At 39.2% G+C, this 19,970-nt stretch overlaps 1 protein-coding gene and 3 long non-coding RNA genes across 7 annotated transcripts in view; 2 read left to right on the top strand and 2 right to left on the bottom strand.

Annotated features, from left to right (window-relative positions):
* Positions 1-16,207, bottom strand: part of LOC146515769 (uncharacterized) — a 66,212-nt gene extending 50,005 nt beyond the window's left edge. The window contains exon 1 of the long non-coding RNA XR_014875454.1: positions 16,115-16,207. This is a non-coding gene — a long non-coding RNA (uncharacterized LOC146515769). The remainder of the gene's footprint in view (positions 1-16,114) is intronic.
* The window catches only part of LOC146515766 (uncharacterized), a 404,546-nt gene that overhangs the window by 172,583 nt on the left and 211,993 nt on the right, over positions 1-19,970 (top strand). The gene's annotated exons all lie outside the window — the stretch shown is intronic.
* Positions 1-19,970, top strand: part of LOC146515768 (leucine-rich repeat-containing protein 4C-like) — a 172,793-nt gene that overhangs the window by 103,007 nt on the left and 49,816 nt on the right. The window contains exons 1-2 of one of the 4 annotated variants that reach the window (XM_085169046.1): positions 15,493-16,225; positions 17,061-17,138. The exons of 1 other annotated variant lie outside the window; for it this stretch is intronic. The gene's annotated coding sequence lies outside the window, so the exon portion shown is untranslated. Of the gene's footprint in view, positions 1-15,492; positions 17,139-19,970 lie in introns of those variants that run through there. 2 more of the 4 variants (XM_085169049.1, XM_085169045.1) reach the window with 2 other exon arrangements.
* On the bottom strand, positions 2,677-9,561 carry LOC146515770 (uncharacterized). The gene is made up of 2 exons (XR_014875453.1): positions 4,794-9,561; positions 2,677-4,718 (listed from the first exon to the last, which is right to left on the bottom strand). It is a non-coding gene; the product is annotated as an uncharacterized LOC146515770 (long non-coding RNA).

Genomic DNA, 19,970 nt, shown 5'->3' with positions numbered 1-19,970 from the left:
ACCAGAGGATACCCCCAGCTCTTTTTCCCCTCTGCTGTTTGTCTCTGTCCGTCTCTGTGTTGCTCTGCTGTCTGTGCTTAAGGCTGTACACCCCGGGGTTTTGCTTTGCTTGCTTTCTGCTATGTAATTCTCTTGCTAAATGTCTGTATGTATTTTTCCTGCTGTTCATATGATTCAGTGTATTAAACTCTGTTCCAAGAATTATACTCTTTCCCAGAGCATCTTTTTGAGTGTCTTGATTTTAATTGGATCTAAAGAGGTTGGATCTCCACATCGTTGGTGGGAGAAGGTTATCATGATGGCTTCAAAGTTTGCGACCACAATAGATTGTAAAAATGCATAGTTGAAGATTAAGTAGTATCGCCAATAGTGGAAGTGCATGAAGTCAAAATGTTTATGGGATATCTCAAATCTCAGTTTCTGAGTCTCTCAAATTAGCGCTAAAAGAGGTGGCTTTCCATCAGGACAAACTAGCCAAGCAGTGCTTGCCTTGTCAAATCTAAAAATGGACTTAAGTTAACGTACCAAGGTAAATCGATCTCTCACATCTCAGACAGTGGTGTTATAAGCGCCTCTCCTGTTTGCATTCCTCCTTTGCATTACTGCCATCTTGTGGCTGCAGTCAGGTGTTGCTGCCACAAATTGCGCTTGTTTCATGACCATAAGAAACTATAGTAGCTCTCTGTCATACAGGCATGGGAGACAGGATGGGAGGCAAGCAGCCAATGGCTCAGCTTTCACTGCTCTGAGATTTGTTACAATCTGTGCTTTGTGTGGAAAAACAGTTAGCATTAGCAAGCAAATGAGCCACAGTGATTTATCATCAGATGAGTTTCATCTTGCTAACCGCCTTGGCCAACAAGAGTGATGTTGAGAAGATGGAGTTTGAAAAAGTTGTTAATTACTCATTTAATATATTAGCAAGGAAAGCTCTGACGATGATGGAGAGGGGACAGCAGCTCTGACCATGTCTGCTTTAATAAAACAGTTTGAGCAGGTGCAGACTCAGTCACCATTTTCAGATTAGCATCTATGAAAATGTCTGAATGTAATTGTTAGGGTGCCTGGGTCATCGACCCAGTGTTTTGTGTTATTGGTTCTTTGATTTTATTTATTTCATTATATTATAGCTTTGTCTTATGGGTTATTGGATTATTCTAAGTGTAGGTTCTCTGTGTGGGTTTAGTTAGAGCTTTAGTCTTCTAGTTTTCTGTCTGTGATCCATAGTTGCTGTCTCACCTGTCTGGTGTATCCCCGTGTCAAGTCCCTGTCTGTGTTATGTTTCCTGTTTTACTTTGAAGGTCTGTGTCTCATGTTCAAGTGTCTGGTTTTGCTTCCTTTGTCTCGTCAGCCCTGAATTGTCCCAGCTGTGTTTCCCTTCCGTCTCTCATTCCCTGATTGCTCCCTCCGTGTATTTAAGCCCTGTGTTTTCCTTTGTTTGTGTCGTGAGCTACCCTCTTTCATGCTGTAGCCAGCCAGCCAGCCAGCCAGCCAGCCAGCCAGCCAGCCAGCCAGCCAGCCAGCCAGCCAGCCAGCCAGCCAGAAGTTTGCTACTTTTGAGTTCACGTTATGTCTCCAGAGTCTGCACTTTGGGTCCTCCATTTCACCACTCCTGTCTGCACACAGCCTCAACATGACAGTAATACGTTTAACCAGCTGCTTTGCCAACACTCCACCTTTAATTTTTTTTATTCATATTTTAATCCCCAGTGTAGATATTGACAGTTAACCATGCCACACACTGCTCAAACCTTTAAATTCAGTTTTTTTTATTAATATCTTTTAATATACTTTCATATGGACTCAGCCTTAAAGATATGCAGCAGTAATATTAACACCAATAGGAAATGTTTTATTTAAAATATTATTTTTACTTCTGATATTTTTTTTACAACAGACACTTAGTTGTTTTTTTTCTACCATGGGGGGTGGGGAGGAAAGCATCTGATATCAAGCTCAAATATTGCCTTTAATGCAATAAAAAAATCAATTAAAAAAAGCCATCTTTTATTAAGCAGCATCTTCAGCGTATTGTGTTGGCCACTATTTGCAATGAAATTGCTCGATACAGTATAAAGGACAGGATATAATAAAAAATTTTAAGTGGTTTCTGTAATATTATTATTCATTTGCATCAAAAGTAAAATGAAGGGCCATCAAGACACATCAATATCTTGGGAGTTATTTTTCATCAGTTGGTTGCTTAGTTGGCTTACTCACTTGTTGACCATTACAAACTGGGTGCAGTTTGGCTACTTTATTCACGGTAGATACTCTTCTACATGTCAGCTAGTAGTGAGTCTGGGGGCATTATGGGAAAAGGAAGAGAGTTACAGAGTTTGGAGAAAAGCTGTCACCACTGGTATCTTTGGGATGACGATACTCTGAACACAGGGTTTATTTTAGCTTTTTTGCTTAGATTAAGTATATATATATATATATATATATATATATATATACTGTATATATATTTTTTTTTCTTCGTGATTTTCTCTGTTTTCAGCAAAATTCCTAATCTTCCCATAGCTATTGGGTTCATTCTTTGCACCATTAGTTGAACCCACTGTAGTGAGATTTGCATGATAGTAGATGTATATTTGATTTTTATCATTACTAATATTTGTTTCTTTATGCATGTCTGGGTTTCCTTTGAGGTGCTGCTGATCCGTCGCAGTCTTTTTTTTTTTTAGATGACTTTTGTTTAATTGACCATAATACCTGGATTACTGTGAATGTGGTTTTCCCCTCTTTTTTTTATTAATTGCAAATGATTAAAAAAATGTGAACTCAAGTGTAAGTCCTTGTTAAAGGTGCCTTTATTGACTAGCTAAAGTGATCTAACATCCACAGATACACCTTCTGTTTAATTAACCATAATTCCTGGGTTCATAATGCTGTCAATATGGTCTTCTGAAGTGTAAGTCCTTGTTAAAGGTGCCTTTATTGATTAGCTAAAGTGATCTAACATCCACAGATACACCTATGGATCATTTAACCACCACTATGGCCTTCATTTTAGATTAAGATCATGTGTACATGCTGCATGGTTGTATCTTTTTTATGATTCATTTTTCACTTTACACAGTGGAGTAACCAGGCCATCAATCTAAATGAGATGAAATAAGACCAGAAACATAAGCAAAATGAGACCCATATATCAATTCCTTTTTTTTTCTTCATGATTTTCTCTGTTTTTGGCAACATTTCTAATTTTTCCATAGCTATTGGATTCATCCAATGCACCATTAGTTGAGCCCACTATAGTGAGGTTTGCATGATAGTAGATGTCCACTTTTAGGCGACTGTGCCTCCAACCTTATGGCAATGTTGGAATAATCACATATGCAAAAAAAGTCAGAATAAAACTTTAAAGATGAAAGACTGCAATTTAGACTGTTATAAAGTTAAAGTCACTTGAAGCAACTCAAAGTTTGGATTTGCACTTCTGACTTTGCGTGGTCTATCCTCCATCCCACTTGTGAGTAATTTGTTTTGGCAGGGGGATCTACTATCCATCCCACTTTCTTCCTCTTCCAAACAGAAATACAATATTTTAATATTGTTTTCTAGTCATATTGCAAGTGGCAGAGATCGAGTGACTGTTTGTGCCAACAGCTTTTTGTGGTATGGTGGAACAGAAGAGTAATACCTGCAAGCAATCTTTACATTTCATAAAGAACACTACAGTACATGCCCTTCACATTTTTTGGCAACAGCTGTTAGGTATTCACTCAAGTTCTTCATATTAATTGTCTATTTGCTGAAGTAGTCAGAATTGAAGGCATTCTTCCTTGGAAATGGTAGATTGTTTATTTATAAATGCATAGATTGCATGTGTGGCAGCACGAGGTGAGAATAAAGTAAATACTCTTCACAATTTTTAAAGACAACGCCACTCTGGGAATTTCACCCAGAGAATAATCAGTAACACTAATCACCACGAAGGCAGTTAGGTTTGTTATACTCAGTACAGAGACGAGGTTCAATGTTAAAACAAATTGACAATTTATTAACAATTATCTAAAACACAGTATAAAAACAGTCATAGAAATCCATGTGCAAATATACTTAAAACATATTCAGAGCTGAGGCTTACCAGTGGAGGGGCAGGGATGCCACGCACAAACTAAAAAAAAAAAGAACACACACCAAGACACAAGTGCAACACAAAAATCACACACTCACACTAATAAACTAAACAAGGCAGGTGTGTACACTCAAGGGATCCCACCACCAAGGCACCCTGGTCTCCTCCACGTCGGCACTCCGCATCTGAATAAAAGAAACAAAGAAAAGTTTAATAGATAACAAAATTAATGTAGCGCTGGGGGATAACCCTACTGTAGGACCACACTGGTGATCTGCAGCTATAAAAAGGGCCTCCCACCAGTGGTGTAACAAAAATCCAAACTACAAATCAAAAACAAAAACATACAATCTGGATAAAACTTTAAAATCTGGAGCAAACGGGATCGCCGTATTACTCCAACTAGCTGTCTGCCCGACTATAAATTAATCATACGCTCATCAATATGTACGCCAGCTGACTCCCATAACCGGCGTGCATATGGCCGCTGTCCACGCCGACGTCCACGTTAAAAAGCGGACAGCAGCAGGAAAAGAAACTTTGCAACGGGAACAGACGGTAAAAGCCAAGCAAAGCAAAGCAGCAGCACTTCAGTTAGTGTGGCGTTGCGTAAAACCAAGGCCCACACTTCCTGCAAAGCATAATAAATAATTACTATAAAACAAACAATAAAAGGCAAGGATCGAGACAAAATTGAATTACATACCGAGTAACCCCACGTCATGAAACATGAGCAGGGGCTCATAGGAGGCTTCCACAGCTATGCCCTAAAAACAATATCCGTTTACCATCAAGTAAGGTAATGCACACACTACGATGGGTAAACACCTACCAGCCGCGATGGAGGCTTCAGAATAATCTCTGCCACACCAAGGGGAAGTCAGGTGACCAAAAAGGAGATCTCAGGTAAGCGATCCAGGAATGCTCACAGGGCCACTATTTATACTAGCGCCCCCTAATGCGCCAGGCTGAAAGTGGGTGGAACCAAAGAATAACATTCATCCTGCCACACATGTATTGCAGGAATCCTTGAATATAGAGAAAACTTCTGATTGGATATCACTGAGACGTCCTCCTTTACTTCACCCACAACCTGACATGAACATTTGTCTTGATAAAAGAACAACAAGCAGTACGTTTGAATTTTACCCAAATGTTTTTTTTTTTCCACAGAGAAAGTAATTGTACTTATTTTGTGTGTGTGTGTGTGTGTGTGTGTGTGTGGGTGAGTGAACCAAATACAATGCCTCAAGGCCTTTTCAAATTGAAAATGTAATGACCCCCAAAAACGTTGTCCTTCGGTGTGGTATAAAGTAACACTGGTTGAATATTTTTAACCATACTAACATTTAAACCAGTCTAGGCTAGAGCTGATATAGATTTAACAAATAGAATTAACAATCTATAGCATACTTTATTTACATCGTATTGCATATGACATATAATATTATCCACAAGGCTTTACAATTGCTACAAGTTTTTTATTCCCTGACAGCTGTTTTTGAACTGCTAATTTAAAACAAAAAAAAAGGGTATATTTCTGATCCGGACTTACTGGAATTGCTTAGAAGACATCATCTTACCCTTGGCTGATTTATTAGAGGGTTTAAAAAGGTTAAAAAGTAATCATGAAGTAGCCATTTAGTAACTAAGCCGAGAGCAGAGGTGGCAAATTATGTTCTGGTCATCCGCTGTTTAATGGTCTGAGTTTTTTATCCCGTGTCACATCTGGCTCCATATTCTATTCCTCTTCTTACTAATCACTTTAAAATATTGTTAGCCTGCCCATTAGGCATTAACACAAGCAGCTCTTTTGAATGCTATCATTTACCAGGCATTGATTCCCATTGTCTTATTAACCAGGCTGTAAATAACCTTTCAAGGAGAAAGATGATTAAGGTGATCAAGAGGGAGCCTCATGGTGTTGAATTATTTTCAACCTCTCAAGGTGATACCTTATAGCAGCCAAACAAAGACTACCTAATAACACCTAATGTTGCATGTTTCCTTTCCACTTGTGCTTTTTTTAAGCTTGCATTGGGATTTTGGCATGTAAGAAGTCAAAGGCATAGGATTGACTTTTAATGAGAGCCTTCTGAACTGTTTTCTTTGCATCCATATGCTTTTTAGCTCCTTTCACATATACAATTATAGATTCTTTTGAGACAGATTTATTGATTGATTGAATCACCAACCAATGTGTAGTTTAGCCTTAATGTTATAATGATGATTTACACATTATTAAAGTCAAGTATGATTAATGGTTGGATTACTTACATCAGCTAGGTGTCAATGAGAGTCTTTACAGGGGGATTTTTACCTACTAAAGCTATTAAAATTATTATGTTACACAGACTACATGACATACTGGATAATGTTGATTGTATTCACCCATCACTGTTTACTGCAGATGCTACTAATGCAAATACAGCTCACTAGCAATTCATAGTACCCTCCATACCCTGTTTTTTCATACCTTTTTATATTGGCAATAATATCTACAAACCTGGCAGGTCTTCATAGACCTATACTCAGTTTAATACATTTAATACATTTTGAAATCTATTAAAAATTTAAAAAAAGACTAAACGCAAGTATGTTAAAACTGCCATGGAAAGGTTCACACAATCTACACCTCAATCACTGCACTGAGTAAATGAATGAATCATTTTTCCAAAGTGAAACCACTGAAAAATGACATGGTCTTTATCTAACCTTAAATCTTGCTAAGTAAAAAAATGCAAACACAGATGTGCACTATTTATGTTTCTTTGGGGTTTAGTGGCCATTTACTGTTTTTTTCCCCTCTGTTTATCTGCCCTATGGCAGGCAGGTTGTGAATAGATGGCCCACTCGATCCCTTATGAGCTTGAGCAGAAATACAGCCACACAGAGGATTAGAGTGAGAGAGGATCGGCCGTCAGATCCAGATGCTGCAAATCTGCTCCCAGCCTCACATGTGAATAGGTATACCTTTGTTTAGAACACTGCTTGTTTTGCAAGAACAGAGACATGGCCATGGAGATAAATAAGCTGAAACTGAGGTTACACCAAATCTAAATCTGCTATGATACAGGATTACAAGGTTTATGTCATGCTTAAATCTTTATCCTCTGATTGTCACTCAAGATTTCCTCAGTAGCAAACTTACTAAGCCTTTAATGGTTGTGCATTAGCAGATAATTCTAACAGAAATATGGGAGCTGTGAAGAGATGTATAGCATGCTGATGATAACCAGAGATGGGCAGTAACGCATTACTGTAATCCGATTACTTTTTTCAAGTAACGAGTAAAGTAAGGGATTACTATTGCAAAAAAGGCAATTAGATTACTGTTACTTTCCCGTAAGCACGCTGCGTTACTAAAACCGTGATTTTTTTGCGAGAGTGTCTCATGACAATGATGTAAGCGAGTGAGACGTTCGTGACAACGGCTGTGTACAGATCAACAATGGATAATATAAGGAGTGCGGCAGAGAGTATGCCTGTGCAGTGTTTAAAGCGTGGAAGTACTGACATTACTTTGAATTTGATTCTGTAAAAAGTGACAAAAACATTAGCGTCCGCTGCTCACTGCTTGGGAAGAAAACTTATTTTTACAGTGAAAAAAAACCCCTAAACTTCAGAGCAAGCACCGACAGTACACTGCCACGGGAATGTGAAATTCCCAGATCCTTCCACTAACCGCTACGACACACCTGCACCAGGGCAAACCTCCGCCTGCCCCCACTCCTGCTATACAGGTGAAAATAGAGCAACAGGAGCCCTGAGTCTTTGATTTGATTTATTTTCTGCTGTGTTTTACGTGCATTTATTTGAAAGAGCAAGTGTAAACACAAAAAAATATTTTATTTTATATGCTGGAATATGCAGAAAATAGGTTTAAATGTTAAACAAATTTCTTCCAGTCAGAGAATGTTGCATATAATGTAATATTTGCTTCATGCGTAAAGTTAAAGGATTAAAACTAATAAAACTAGTTTCAAAAAGAAACTTTTTCATTTGATTACATTTTATATGATGGATTATGCAGAAAAAATAGAACTGGGCTGAAAGATCTATTGCTTTATTACCTATTCAGGTTGTAAATCGTTTTTTTTAAAAAGTAACTAAGTAACCAATTAACTAATTACTTTTGAAAATAAGTAATCAGTAAAGTAGCGGGATTACTTTTCAGGGGGAGTAATCAGTAATTAGTTACTGATTACTTATTTCAAGTAACTTGACCAACACTGATGATAACCTATAGTCATGCAACTGGTTTCATGGTTATGACCCAAAATGTGCTCGTTTTGGGTAATTTCATGAAGATTCTACATTGTACACTGTATTTTATTCCAAAGACACACTGTTGCACTAATCCAGCGACAGCTCTCTTACCATAATTACAACATGAAATGCCTTCAACACTCACATTAAGGTCTGTATGGAAAAATTATTATTAATTTTTTTTCAGTGATCATCTTAATGTGACAGTCTACAGTGTAACGCATGTATTAACACTATCCGCTATTAAAAAAAGTAATGTATGATTGTGCCAGAGGCGCTTCACACTTTGTGATGAGGGCATAAAAAATATTTATTCATTAGGGGATATCAAAATTATAATGGGTGATTGGGGAAACAGCTGATGACTAATAAATTAAAGCTTAATTTCTGACATTAAAGTAGTGGGGATAGCTCAGGATTCAGCATGATAATCTGCCAAGTACAGTAAATAATATGGTTGTTATTTTAAGGATTTGAATAACATTATTTGAAATAAATTAACACAACCAAACTTGCTAAAGAATGTGACCTTCAGATGCATAATTTGGATGGACTGAATCACATATCATCTATAACATAAATCTGTTTTTTTTTCCCCTTATCACCTTTTTTTCCTTTCAAATTTTACACAGCATATTTCAGCTGCCTACATCATCTTTGCATCACTAAATTCTGATACTTAGCCATAATCCACAAAAGAAGTTACACACTGGCTAAAAGGAATACACAATTTCTTAATGCCCACGCATTCTGGCAACCAAACCTCACATAACCCTGAAAGTTTGTCAGACCATATTTGGTTGGGCTGTACTTTACTGCCCAAACAGTGGCAGAGAGTCAGTTGGCAATATGGTTGGCAACAACTCGTCTGCTGTCACACAGCTTCTTATAAAATGGTCTCAAAGAGAAAACACTGAAAAAGAAAGAATGAATCTTTGATTTTGATAAGTTATTAGAGCCATAGTCATGATGGGTATGGGGAGGTCAAAATGGCTAATTTTGTACATGAAAAATGATTTTGTTAATATTCACAAAAATGATGTTAGTTACTCATTTCCACTGTACATTATTTAAACTAAAAATAGAAGGTAGCTTAAGTTGACTTCTTTGCCAAAGGAGTTCATTGCTTATCAAAAAAAACATATTGACTTCAATATATTTTGAACTTCTCTAACAAATTTTAGCACATGACAGTTTTATCCAGTATTTCATTATTTCATTCTTTATTTTATTTTTTATGTAATTTTTGGCACTATCACATATGGCACTTATATAATATGTTGGTTAAAATCCCTTTCCTTTCTTTTCTTTGCAAGCCTCCCTGAAATCACAGAGATAGTCTGAGGAAGCTCTGCGAAACGTGTGCTGTCCTCACTGGAAGTATGGTTGAATAGATATGCAGTGTGCATGTAGTGTTTAGCATCTTTTAAAAGACAGAAGCGCTTAGAAATATTTAATAACTTTATGTAAAATGCTTTTTATTGGGATCTCATTACAGATTTAATTAACCTCAACTGACTCAAAATTTGTAGTGTCTCTGCAATGAGAATAAGGGCTCTCATTAATTTATTTAGCCATTCATTCACTCCATAAGTACTTCTTTTCAACCGATGTTCAAAGCACATCTTGAGCCATAATAGTGGCAAAAAGTTTAAATGGTTGTCTGCTGAAGTTCAAACCAAGGGCCAGAAAGTAAGAAATGTGACTTAAATCATGGTTGTAAGTCGGGCAGATGTTTCTTAAACTGCTGATCTACAGAGTGCTTCTTTCGTTCCAAAAAAAAGAAGAGACAAAGAAAGAGCATGAAAGAAGGAATTGCTTCTTGCAAGGTAATAAAATGGACAGTGAGTGTATATAATTTGTGTGATAAATGTTCATGTTTTATCATTGTTAATATCAGTACACATGATAAAAGATACTATTTGCACATGGCAACGCTCCAAGACATGATTTGTTATATATTGGTTATTTAATGATGAACTGATTTAATAACTAAGCCAGTTATTCAGTCCCTTCACTATATTATCACAGTTAGAACATTTTAGAGTTCATTATTTTAAAGCATGGTTTTAATTTTTGTTTTAATTCCAGATACATGAATGAATCAAAAACTGAGCAAAAACTGGTTAAAGATGGAAACTACAAATTCATTCTTCTAACATGAGCCTTATGGTCCAAAGGAAGCCACTGATAAGCGGTACAGTTAGAGATTAGTGAGGATCAAAGTGGACATTAAATAGGATGAGAAACACACTGATGCACTAATTATCAAGTCTGTGAAATATGATGAATTGCTTTGGATTTCAGAAACAACTTTACTGTGGCGTTAGTAAAAATATTTTCCATTGGCTCTACACGCTAACCCAATTCAAAATGATATGTGACTGCAAAGGAGTAAATATGGATGTGGACAATTACACAAGTGATCAACTAGTGAAATATTCACAGGCCTGCAGTCTTGCCTTTCTGTCCTATCTCTCGCACACCTTACAACATTATTTTATTGCTGCTGAGCCCTGCAGGAAATCACTTGTGATGTCTTGTACCCTCCAAAAACATCATGAATAATGAATGGAAGATCTCAAAATAAATAACACACATTATTAATGTATTCAGAGCCTCATTTAGAGGGGGCAGCTGTAGGTGCCACAGCACCCCTTTCTCACTAAATATGTGAGCATGTAGAATCACAAAGAACACTAAACAATGGGAAGGGTATTGTGCACTTCATCAAATCTGCAATGCAACTGTGAAATAACAAAACCAAATAATGGAGAGATGGGAATTTTAGAGCGAGGAAAAGTAGGGCGAACGTTGAGTGAAGAGTGTGTTGGAGTGGTCAAAAAACTCCTGGGCTTTCAATGGGCAGATGGCACACTCACCGTTTTAGGTCACACAAACACAATTTTCACCCACCATTTATTCTTTGTCTGACCACAGAGGACAGATATATAGTGCATGATCCTGTAAATATCAGCAAAAACGACAAGAATCTCACTGAAGAGTGTTGGGTTTTTTGGGGTTCTGAGTTGTACCCAGTTCTCATGACCAGTGATCGTTCTAAATATGAAGGTTAGATCAGAAAAAGAAACTGAGGTTTGCTGTCTGTGCAACCGTGAAGTAGGTGGTCAAGAGGTGAATGAGGACGCAACTTAAAAAATTTAGTCAGTCAAATGATTTCTTGCTTTTGTTGCTAGAGCTGCACAATTGCACATGGCCACCAACCTCTGAGGGTGTTTTTAGTCATCTGGCCTCTGGTTGTGCAGCGTCTTTGGGTCCTCTGGGTTATTAGGAGAATCCTTGTTTCTTGTTCTGGTGCTTGTTTAGTTTAAATCTTGGAATTTGGGAGCAAAGTAAAAATTCTGGACTTTGTGTCAAGTTGTTCTTATGCACTTTTGGTGGTGAGGTACAGCACATTTTGTGCCTGGTCTGAAATTGTGTTTAGAGGCTATGGAATGAAGCCAACAGCTACAAAAATGCCAGGGCTCAGAGTGTCCCAGCAAAGCATTTTATTCTGATAAAATGTTGAAAAGCTTTTGTTACCGGTCACTGGTTTTGATATCTTGGCTGCTGAGTGTATAATCTACAGTGGGGCAAAAAAGTATTTAGTCAGCCACCGATTGTGCAAGTTCCCCCACTTAAAATGATGACAGAGGTCAGTAATTTGCACCAGAGGTACACTTCAACTGTGAGAGACAGAATGTGAAAAAAAAATCCATGAATTCACATGGTAGGATTTGTAAAGAATTTATTCGTAAATCAGGGTGGAAAATAAGTATTTGGTCAATAACAAAAATACAACTCAATACTTTGTAACATAACCTTTGTTGGCAATAACAGAGGTCAAACGTTTACTATAGGTCTTTACCAGGTTTGCACACACAGTAGCTGGTATTTTGGCCCATTCCTCCATGCAGATCTTCTCAAGAGCAGTGATGTTTTGGGGCTGTCGCCGAGCAACACGGACTTTCAACTCCCGCCACAGATTTTCTATGGGGTTGAGGTCTGGAGACTGGCTAGGCCACTCCAGGACTTTCAAATGCTTCTTACGGAGCCACTCCTTTGTTGCCCGGGCGGTGTGTTTTGGATCATTGTCATGTTGGAAGACCCAGCCTCGTTTCATCTTCAAAGTTCTCACTGATGGAAGGAGGTTTTGGCTCAAAATCTCACGATACTTGGCCCCATTCATTCTGTCCTTAACACGGATCAGTCGTCCTGTCCCCTTGGCAGAAAAACAGCCCCATAGCATGATGTTTCCACCCCCATGCTTCACAGTAGGTATGGTGTTCTTGGGATGCAACTCAGTATTCTTCTTCCTCCAAACACGACGAGTTGAGTTTATACCAAAAAGTTCTACTTTGGTTTCATCTGACCACATGACATTCTCCCAATCCTCTGCTGTATCATCCATGTGCTCTCTGGCAAACTTCAGACGGGCCTGGACATGCACTGGCTTCAGCAGCGGAACACGTCTGGCACTGCGGGATTTGATTCCCTGCCGTTGTAGTGTGTTACTGATGGTGACCTTTGTTACTTTGGTCCCAGCTCTCTGCAGGTCATTCACCAGGTCCCCCCGTGTGGTTCTGGGATCTTTGCTCACCGTTCTCATGATCATTTTGACCCCACGGGATGAGATCTTGCGTGGAGCCCCAGATCGAGGGAGATTATCAGTGGTCTTGTATGTCTTCCATTTTCTGATGATTGCTCCCACAGTTGATTTTTTCACACCAAGCTGCTTGCCTATTGTAGATTCACTCTTCCCAGTCTGGTGCAGGTCTACAATTCTTTTCCTGGTGTCCTTCGAAAGCTCTTTGGTCTTGGCCATGGCGGAGTTTGGAGTCTGACTGGTTGAGGCTGTGGACAGGTGTCTTTTATACAGATGATGAGGTCAAACAGGTGCCATTCATACAGGTAATGAGTGGGGGACAGAAAAGCTTCTTACAGAAGACGTTACAGGTCTGTGAGAGCCAGGGATTTTCCTTGTTTGAGGTGACCAAATACTTATTTTCCACCCTGATTTACGAATAAATTCTTTACAAATCCTACCATGTGAATTCATGGATTTGTTTTTCACATTCTGTCTCTCACAGTTGAAGTGTACCTCTGGTGCAAATTACTGACCTCTGTCATCATTTTAAGTGGGGGAACTTGCACAATCGGTGGCTGACTAAATACTTTTTTGCCCCACTGTATATAAAATGATACAGCTGCCAACATATGCATAATGTTTGGGCAGCATTATATTATAGTTACATATGTCTACATTTTGTCCAGCCTGAGAAAAAGTTCAGGAAGTACAAACATTTTCTTTTGAGTGACTGAATGAGACACAAAGAAATACCCAACATGATTATAACATTATCTAATTGCATCCCAACACATGAATTATTCAGCTCCTGACAATGCAATATTGTCATGGAAAGGAAGAGATGTTTGTGTTAAGCTGCCACTGGCACTACTTTTTATCCTCTCTTCTTACAAAACAAAAACTTTTTTCCAAGGGCGTCATTGCAAAGCGATAATAAAAGGAAGAAAAATGAATAAAATAAAGGGCAATCATTTTGAAGCCTGCAACACCACTGTGTGTTTGTGTGTGTGTGTAATTCATATTGTTCTTTTTAGGCAATTATCATTTTTACAATGCCAAGGGTGACCATTAGTCTGTAAGGGAGCGTTCCTTGCCCTTGTCACTCTGAGAATGACTGGCCCCACACGTCTTACTCTGTACTAAAGCCACCTTCACCTCTTGCCTGATATGTGGTCTACCAGTGGTCAGCTTGAGAACAGCTGATTGGCTTGTCCAGCCATAGATATTCCAACTCAAGCAGAACTGGTGTCCTGCTGTATGATGAAATACTATAGCTAACTTTGACCACAGAGAATATTCCTGCATACTTGTATTATAATAATAAAAAACGTTAGAAAGATCAAAAGGAGTGAAATGATATTCTCTACTTAAACAATGTGCAATCAAATAAGAATTAATGACAAATGCCTTTAGTTTTGTTTTTGCAATTCACATCAAATGTGCAAAAATTATATTTGCTAATCATTTTTAAAATTGAATGTGCCAAAGCAAAACTAAATAAATAAATTGTGTAACTGTGCAAATAGCTACAGTTCGTTGCAATGGTTTAGTTAAGAATATGTCAAATGGCGTGCTTGAATACTCAAGCGATTTTATACATTAAAAGGTTTAATTCATGCTCCGAGGCAAATATGTAGCAAGAAGATTTTACTGAAAAGGGGGATTTACTTAATGATGTCTCCCTCAACTAGAAAGCAAAGAGGGCGGTGCTCTTTACTACCATATGCCAGACACACAGACAGGCAGGTCGACAGTTATGAAGACAGATGAATGATGCAACGCCTTCAGCACTGAGGGAAATGAGATCAGATGTTGACAGCTAGATCGACAGATCCCTGGTCTGGCATTCAAATGTTTTCTCACATCTCCTATTGCACGGTTCATGAATGGATACACTCTACAAGATAAGACATACTGTAACTGGCCTGTCTGTAAATAAATGCTTTGCTTTTTTTCCCCTTTGCTCTATTATTATACATGCTGTATAATATACCTGAGTTTAGCATATGTGCAGTACAGCAGGTTGCCTAAGATAAACGCTTCACAAGCAATAATCTTCCTGAAGACCTGAAGTCTTTGGTGTCAGCCGCCATGTTAAAAAACTGCATCGTGTAGGCCTATTTCATAATTCATGTACAACTCAGCCAGCATTTATAAATAAGTTCTAAGGTGCTGAAGCCTGTGAGAGAATATAACACATATTAATCGACCTCCAGAATTGTCAAAGGTGTTTCTTCTCTCATCTTTCATTCTCATTTACTTTGTTTTATTTGCAGTATAGCAAAGGCCCCTGTCTCCTGATGATTCTTACAGCATTTTAAAATACAAATAGACATGATATAAATAACCCAATATAAACAAAATCTAGTCTGTCATGGGAGAGCAGTCCTATGCGACAATCTGCCCGAGGCCATCATCAGAATACCATACACCTAACAGCAGAAGCGAACCAGTAGGTGGCAGTGGCGTCCCATTTGCAAGATACACATGGGAGGAATCTGTCTGTCTCTGCACTTAAGCTAAATCACTCTCTCTCATTCTGTTTCTCTCTCTCTTTCTTCCTCTCTGTCGCTTGCTTGCTTGCTCGCCTGCTGGCTGTTTTCTGCCACACACTAATAAACAACTATTTGTGTTTGTTTCCCCCTTTTTTAAACTGACCAGTGAATAAAAGGGGCAATGGTAAAGAATCGGTTAATGAATGCCAGTCTTCAGGACGACATGGACGCACACGGTGAAATTTTAGAAGCTGTAGAAGTTCAAAGAGAGCACCATGAAGACTGAAAGAGAGGGAAAACAATATCTCCTGCCCTCGCTGCTCCAGTCCTGCGGTTGACGGCAGAGTCGATCCACCAGCAGTGACTGGCGGAACAGTCTCAGTTGGAGAAAGCAGCTTGTCAGTGGGAGGTAACCTATATGATGGCCCCTCCTGAACTTATCAATTCATCGTCCGTCCGTGCGTTTTATTTTGGTACGAAAATGCTGAGCGCACTGAGGCACTGTAAAGCGCACCGATGCATACTGCCTGATTGCGCGTCTTGGAGCGGGTTATATTGTGAAGCAGCCTAAAACGCACGGCAGTCTACAAGAGAGAGGGGGAAGCCTGGACTTGGACAACCACCCATTTGTGGATAATAACCCTAAAAAAAACATTAAATAAAAAAAAACCTTACCCCGGTGTGTGTCACATCAATGGAGAGGCGAGGGTCGAGTATCCGAAATATACAGCGGGGGCGCAGAAGTGATGACAGCCTTTGATGAACCATAACTCCCGTCCAGACAAGGTGAGATCAAAGCTCCGTTCGGAAAACATGTAAGAATAGCGCTTTTGGTGTATAACGAAGGCTCTTCACACTTGGGAGCCGCTGCCTGAATTTGTGATGGGGTTTTAAAGGCTTCTGAAGGATACCGCCTGGAATTTTTTCTTCCGATGCTGCATCCCAGAATAACGAATTTCCCTCTTAAATGTGGAGAACGGAGCAATCTGAAGAGAGAGATTATCTCTAATCGTGACAACTTTATCACTTCTCCAACCTACAGGATACCCTTTCAATCACTGTACTGCGGAACTTCTTTTTATCGGCAAAACCAGGAGGGGGAAGAGAAATAAGCATCTTGAAATCCGCACTGGGTTGTGCGGTGAAATTTAATCAGGGCTGATAGCTAAGAAGCAATAGGGACTTGATGAAAAGTTACATTTGACACGTAGGCGAGCAGTCGGGTTCTTAAAATAACCCCACCTTCACAGCTCAACGTATGGATGATGGTCTACCGTAAGGTCTACATGAAAGGCTTTAAGAGCATATTATTGGTATCAGAGAGAAAATAAAAAGTCGTCACTTGGAGAAAATCTTGGACCACAGTGGGCATCGCTTTGCCACGAGTTGTTTCAACAATGGCACTTGTGGGTGCCTTCTGAAATGTGCGTCTTGAAAAGGGAGGAAATATCGGATGCATTATCATCACTGTGAGAGTTAATTGCATTGCATCCGGACTAATGTTTGGATTACATACAAAGTCGTGTTGAGACGTGGAAGAAAATGAGTGTGAAAAGGAAAGGTAACAAAGGATTCTCCAAAACTGCCTGAGTATTGCGGATTTTTTTTTTTTTCGATGCAGTTTTTGCGGAGGCAGCGGAAGAAGAGCTGTTCTTCGCCGGCGGAGATCTTCCAGACCTTGGCATTTCTCTGTAAATAAGTAAGTTATTGTTTATAATGTACTGGGAGGGAAAGCATATTTCTAAATGTCTTACTATTCTCTATAGTATAACTATCCTATTCAGCCCTTTCGCTCCGTTGGATGTCAAAATGCGGAAGTTTATCTTCGCTGTTTGATGATTGATATGTACAAAATCAGCACGCAGCGCTCCCGAGGTTTTGCCATTCACTTTACTTATACTGCGACCTCTAACGAAGAGATATTTAATTGTGGGGTGATTCAGAGCATAATGGAATGACGCGCGCTTTCGCATTGGTGTGCTTGTTATAACTGCGCGTCTTCGAGTGCGCAGTATCAAGATTAGATGTCTTAAACTGTTAAAAGAAAAAGAGAGAGACCGATTTGAGCCTCTAAATTAAACAGGTAAAGAGGAATCTTTGTGAGGTGAAGTGCACTTAAAGCATCTGATTTTGGTTTTTCACACTGTAACGTGACTAAACGGGGACACGCCACCTGCAATCCCTACACCCGCCTATCAATCCATCCAGTCTGTACTTCTGTGCGCTCAACCTACTTTCAGTATAGGAAAGTCTGCCATATTTTAGCACGTGTTCTTGTACGCTACAGCAACCGCGAAAAATACTTAACATCAGCCAAAACATGTTCAAGTTAGATTTGAAAATCCAAGCTTTGGATGACCTAGCTGACGATTGATTAATGACCAAATATTGTGTTTTCTTCCTCTCCACCCTCCCCCTTCTTTTCTCGGGGTCCCTTACACAAAAAGCACTTGTTCACCGCCCTCTGTGGTAGCCGGAGAGGGAGCTGTCCTTTCTCCTAGTGCTGAAATTAAAAGTGGCGGCAGTCACTCATCCTCTACTCAACTGGAAAAGGCATAGATGTTGTAGATAATGGCTCAAAAATCACAGCCACTAAACAGGCTGAAGAATATCATTGACTGTGTGCAACTAAGCAACAGATGTGATATTGGAGAAGTTCATAGCATTTTGTAATCTGACTCATTTTACTGAAACATTTTATTAAAAGATCAACCCCAGCACATACACACACACCACACCCACAACTCATAAAATATGCAGATAAGTACATGAAGTGCCACTGGTTTTGTGTTATGTTGGTGGTGGGCTTAAAAATAGATGTTTGTCAAGAAGGTGACAAACCAGTGTTGGTGGTAAAAGCATAAATAGAGGTGGCTGTCACTCTTGAGACAAAGAATAAATTGCATCTCTCACCTGTGAAAGTGAGAAACATGGCAGACATTATTCACCCACTTGAAAGGAAAGCCCTCCATATGATGGAGTGGCATCACCTTGGGGAGACAAATTAGACTGCTGATTTTATGTTTTTGCCCTGTCAGAGGCTTATGCAAGATAAATCCCCCCTACATTTTTCCCAAGTTTGCTGATGTTTGTTGGCAGCTGGTACAGAGTGATTCATAGTAATAAGCAGAGAGACTCTTCCTCCTCCCCATTTAACACTACTCAAACCTTTTTTTTCGTCCCCGTGGAGATTTTCTTGGAGAGGGAAGTGGGTTGTAGCTATGGGTTGTAAGGATCCAGCCAAAATAAGGAGCAAATGGGTTTGAAACTGACTGATTCACTGGGCCACTCTGGATTAGTGCTTGTTTATTTCACTACACTAGATGGACAACAACTGTATCTCCAGTGTGTCCCTATTAGTCCTTCTAAGCAGTAGGAAATAGCTTTAGAGCAGGTGCAACTCAGGGACCAAGTGGGACTTTCCGCTGCTCACACAAATCCAGTCTTCGGCTGCTGATGTCTCTACCATAGACATCTGTTTTATGTCCAATTTCTCTAGCCATTGTTGTCTGACTTATCTATTGAAAATCATTCCAAGCAGCCGCGTCAGAAAATTAATGAACTTGTCATCTGGGAAAGGGCACCATTGCAATAAGGTGCCAGGGTCTTGCAAAGCGACAGGCTGTATACCCATGTTCCCTCCCCACACTCCCTTTGTCATTTTCCCCCTCCTCAGCTTGTGACTCAGTTCAGATCAAGGCCATCACTGTGTGCCTTATAATAAAATGTTCATTTTTCAAATCGGATTAATCTCTGTAAAGCCTGGCTTAGGACACCATTAGCATTCATTTCTTTCACTGCCGGGGACTTGTATCAATAATGGAACTACCCCTACATTTTTCATCTTCTCTGGGTATAAAATCTCTCAGGGGGTTTCATTCAGTGAGAAAGAGAACAGTTACAGTGATCCGTTATCTACTCCCTTTTGTATTGGAAACCAGCAGTGCGATGCTGGGGGTCTTCAGTGCTAGGCTAGATAGGAGCTGAAAGCCATAATGCTGGAGGTGAAAGGAGCCTTCATATGAAGATGATGTTGATAGCTATGGTATAATTAATTATAATAATAATAATGGACTCAAGCTAAAACCATATACTTGCAGTAATAATTAATTGTGCTCTTAGCTTACGGTACATTTGGATTTTAGTATTGTGCATGTATTTTTATGAAACACCCTGTTAGCATAACTATACATAGTGGCACAGTGTTTATGGCAATATTATATCCACATAGATATTATATTAGAGAAACCTGTAAGTGTGTGAAGCTCGAGAATAGGACAGAAGCAGCAAAAACATATTTTGAAGCTGTTGGAAGTGCATGTCTAAAATCCACAGCCATGGCTGATGACTGCAGATTTTAGACATGTGGGTGTGACATGTTGATTAATCATGCATAGCTGAAGAGGTAGGCGAGAAGAGAGTCACCTTAAAGGAAACATCTGAAAGATGCTTTCATAAGCCAGCGGTGGATTACTATTAATGTGATGGCTACTGACACAGTGTTGCAAATCTGCATCTTATGCAGCTATTG

The sequence above is a fragment of the Neolamprologus multifasciatus genome, chromosome 7 (genome assembly GCF_963576455.1).
Source record: "Neolamprologus multifasciatus chromosome 7, fNeoMul1.2, whole genome shotgun sequence".
Classification (NCBI taxonomy): domain Eukaryota; kingdom Metazoa; phylum Chordata; class Actinopteri; order Cichliformes; family Cichlidae; genus Neolamprologus; species Neolamprologus multifasciatus.
Note: the sequence above shows the minus strand (reverse complement) of the source record. Positions and strands in the feature narration are given on the sequence as shown.